This window comes from Rhinolophus ferrumequinum, chromosome 13 (assembly GCF_004115265.2).
Source record: "Rhinolophus ferrumequinum isolate MPI-CBG mRhiFer1 chromosome 13, mRhiFer1_v1.p, whole genome shotgun sequence".
NCBI classification, from domain to species: Eukaryota; Metazoa; Chordata; class Mammalia; order Chiroptera; family Rhinolophidae; genus Rhinolophus; species Rhinolophus ferrumequinum.
In genome coordinates, this window is record NC_046296.1 from 26,109,124 (window position 1) to 26,113,624 (window position 4,501).

Genomic DNA, 4,501 nt, shown 5'->3' on the forward strand with positions numbered 1-4,501 from the left:
TTCTAATTTTATTTATTTGGGTCCTCTTTTTTTCTTGGTAAGTGTCACTAAAGGTTTGTCAATTTGATTATCTTTTCAAAAACCAGCTCTTATTTTGATATTTTTCTGTTGTTTTTCCATTCTCTATTTTGTTTATTTCTGTTCTGATCTTTGTCATCTCCTTCCTTCTTCTAACTTTGGGTTTTGTTTGTTCTTTTTTATTTAGTTCCTTGAGGTGTAGTTAGTTATATGTTTCAGATCTTTCTTGTTTCATAATACAGGCATTTATTACTATGAACTTCCCTCTTAGAAATACTTTTGCTGCATCCCATAAGTTTTGGTATGCTGTATTTCTGTTTTCACTTGTCTCAGAATAATTTTGACTTGTTTTTTTTATTTATCTTTGACCCATTGGTTGTTTAGTCATATGTTGTTTAATTTCCACATGTTTGTGAATTTCCAGTTTTCTTGTAATTGATTTTTAGTTTCACACCATGTGGTCAGAAAAGATGCTTGATATAATTTCAGTGTCATCTTGTTCTACCTCAGCTGGAAACATGCCTGTGCATGTCTGTGAATGACCGCAAAGCACTGTGATCATCAATTTGGGGGTTACAAATAAATGTTAGCGAGTAGGCAAATTTGAAAATATGGAATCCATAAATAATGCAAGTTCACTGCACACACATTGGAATATTTTTCAGCCACAAAAAGAAATGCAATAATACAAATGAATCTTGAAGATATTTTGTTATATGAAAGAAACCAAACGCATATATTATATAATTCCATTTATACGAAATATTCAGAATAAGCAAATTCACAAAGACAGAAAACAGGTTAGTGGTTGCGTTGGGCTCGGGAGGAGGTGGAAAGATAAGTGATTGTTTAATGAATACAAGGTTTCCTTTGAGGGTGATAAAAATGTTCTGGAACTAGGTGGTGGTGATGGTTGCACAACACTGTGAGTGTACTAAATGTCACTGCAGTGTACGGTTTAAAATGGTAAATTTTATGTTGTATATATTTTACCACAATGTAAAAATTAGAAAATCTTAGATTCTCAGGGAAATAAAAGAAACCTTCTTGTTTAGAAGACTATATGTTTGGTAGACTTCATTAAACAAGAAAAAATACCACAGTTTGCATGTTGTCTGTGCCAAATAGTCTCATGCCAGCACCCTCAAATATATGTTCATTATGTTCATATGCTCTAATTATATAGAAATTATAAGCTTATTAAAGTATTACTTCTCAGAAAAAGAAAACAAAACTGAGAACATAGCCTTAGACTGAACTCAGATTTTTCTTTGTGGGGTCTAAGATGAGCTGTACAAATATTTAGCTTTCTCAGATGTCTAATGATAAAGTTGAGAATCTGTAGGAATGGCTGGACAAACAAGTCACATGTCACTCCAAACAGGCTTCTTCTTTTGGATGAGGTAATTGAAGGTCGGGTCCTCTGGGAAGAAGTGAAGAGCGGTTACTCCATGTCTTGCTTAAGTTAGACCCCTATAATGTAGAGATCCATAAGTTGCTGCAGTTGACTTCTTTCTAATGGAAGTTGAAGAGTAAAACCAAGGCCTTTTGCCTGGAAAAAATCCCCAGAGAGATAGACTGAGGGAATACCCCCAGACAAAGCCAGAACTGCTCCATTCAAGCATGGGAATGACCTGTCAAGACACTGAAACTTTTACATCACGCCTAGAGCAGGGTGAAGATTGTCTAAGTATAATTAAACCAGCGTTGATTTAGGACATTGCATTGTGGATGATGACTAGTGAGATCAAGGTCTTCCTGTTTCTGCTAGTGCTTGGGGATTGTGTCAGTAAGGGACGCAGGCATCAAGTTGGGATTAAATATGCAAGGATTTTATTAGGAGGGACCACCTGTGAAAGAAAATGAGGAGGAAGCCTGAAAAAACGGTGAAAACCAGCAGTTCATGAAGTAAGTCTAACCACAGGAGAAGGAGAGAGGGAAGGAAAGATGGGTGGAAGCATCCTAGACTGCCATAGTCTAAGACAGGTTTAGCAAGGCTGTTGGGGAATCCAGTAAACCTAAGTTGTCATCAGAAGATTTCTGTGTCTCCGAGAAGTGGGCCTGCCTTAGTGTCCGTGCTGCACCCTGTCCTTGACTAAGAGCAGCCTGTCGGAAGTCTGGAACAAATTCAGTGATGGATTTTAGAGCACAGGAGCTGGGCCCTCTCTGTCAGTTAACACTGGTAGCTAGATGTCTGGTAGGCTCATTCTCATGCCAGTAACAGGGATGCGAGAGGACTATGCCAGCAAAAGGAAGAGGATCCTGTCTTCCCTCCCTCCCCATAACACTCTGGGGACTACTTTAATCTCGTAAGAAAATCTTGAAGCTAAGCCTAAATGGGGACAGAATTAAGGGTCCAAGCTATGCAATGGGCTGCCCCTCTTTCACTCTCTTCTATACACAATACCTTATGCTTGGCAGTGGCAACCATGCCTCCTTATTTCCTCAAGAGCAGTAACTATTTTTTTAGCCCACCTTCTTTTCTCCCGTCTTCTTTCTTTCCCCCGCCTCCCTCTCTCTCTCATCTCGCACTTCTGCCTCAGATTTGCCCCATTGCCTCAGGTCATAAGAGGTTGCTGACCCTTGTTATTTACAACGTTGACTCAGTCCAAAGGTGAGTGTGATTAATAACCTCAGACATGATTTCTGACCAGATCGCAGATGTCGTCGCAGGTTTATAAAGGGCAGATGGGAACATGGTCTCCAGCAATTATAGGCTCTCATCACTTCTTTCCTCCATCTCATTTTCTCTCTTCTTTCCTGTTTTTATATACTACCTCCCCTCTACCCTTCCACGTACACGTTCACCCTTGGGCACTCACATTTCTATAATCTTCCTGCTGCATTATGATTTTGCTGCCTCTGTAGCTTCTCCCCATGGAACCAGACCTGGCATTCAAAGGCAGGAGGGAAAAAACCCAAAAGCCACCTTTCTCAGTATAATTGGTCCTAGTACTTGCACCTCCCCACACTAGGTCCTAGGATCCCACCTTCTCTGGGTTCTAACTCTATTCAAGGTTCTTATAAAGTCTCTATTGTGGGCAGTCATTGGGGTGGGAGAATAGACGGAGAGGAGCTGTGTGGCCAGAGCCAATGGGGAGTCAGGCAGCATTGGGTAGGCAGCGATGCCAGGTCTGCAGCAGATCTGAGGGGGAAGGCTAGTAATGTAAAAGGCTGGCACCTTGAAAGAACTTTCTAGGAGTCGATTCATGAAATTGGGTCTAGTGAGAGCCTTTGAAAAGCTGTGTTCCTGTGGGTGATAGCAATGAGCTCCTGCCCTATGAAAATGCTAATTGACCATCCTTACAGATTGTATTCTCTGTGGCTGAGTATCAGAGAGGTGGGAACCTTGGAATATGGGGACTTAAGTCCTCATTTGTTATTCTTATCAATAATACTGAACAATTTTTACCACGTCCTTCATTACTGTACCTCATTTAATCCTCACAGCAATCCTAGGTTAGGTACCATTATCATCCCCATTTTACAGTTGAGGAATAGGAGGCTTAGAGAAGATAAAAGCTTTCCTGAATTCACACAGCTGGTAAGCAGCCAACCAGGATTCAAGCCAGGGGCTCCATGTACTGACGTGCAGGCTGTGCACTGCACAACTGCGGGGATAGCTAGTCACAAAGACCATGAAGGGCTCACGGGTGCTGTGCAGTCCAGGAGTCCTGACAAGCTTAAGCACACCACTGGACTTTTGAGTAAATGTATGTAACAAGAGAAGCGCTTTATAAATGTGCTTTTTAAATTAAACGCTGTAGAAGAATCAGATTGCTTAGATTGCATTTAAGCACATCTCCATGTTGTGCTTAGACTTTTTACTACTTGGCACTGTGTAGGCTTTAGCTGCTGTTCGTATCCTCCCAAATGTCATAGTTTTATCTTCTGGGGTTCCAAAGGGGTAGAGTTCAGAGACGTCAGTGTCGAATCTTTCTCCCTAATATTTGCCCGGGTGTGGATGTTGGGACACTGTTATTTACTTCATACCAGAAAAGAACAAATGTGCGCTGACCTATGCATCCCGGAGAAGTTTATTTAACAACTGCCAAGATTTGAGCATTTGAGATCACTAGGATCTGGCTGAGAGGGTGCTGGCAGCAGTTTCCAAAGCCTGTGCTTTCCCTCCTGGGAAAGGAGAGTTATTATAGAGAGCAATTAGTATCCTTAAAATTACACCAGCACTAATTTATGGATGATCCACCAAAGTCATATTTAGATCTAATTCCTGCCTATTAGAATATCCCACAAAATAAGAAGTGTTTAGAAAGAAGGAGGAAGGAAAGGAGGAAAGAAAGAGCCAAAACTTCTCAGTTAGTCCTGGAAAGGTTGGGGGAGAGGGGGTAGGGTGTGTACTAAACAAATCTGTCACCGCATCCCCACCCGGTCTGTGGGATTGCAGCAGGAGAAGGAAGCACAGATACCTCGATCTTGAGTGCTGCTGATGAATGTGTATTTACATTATAAATAAAAAGTGTGC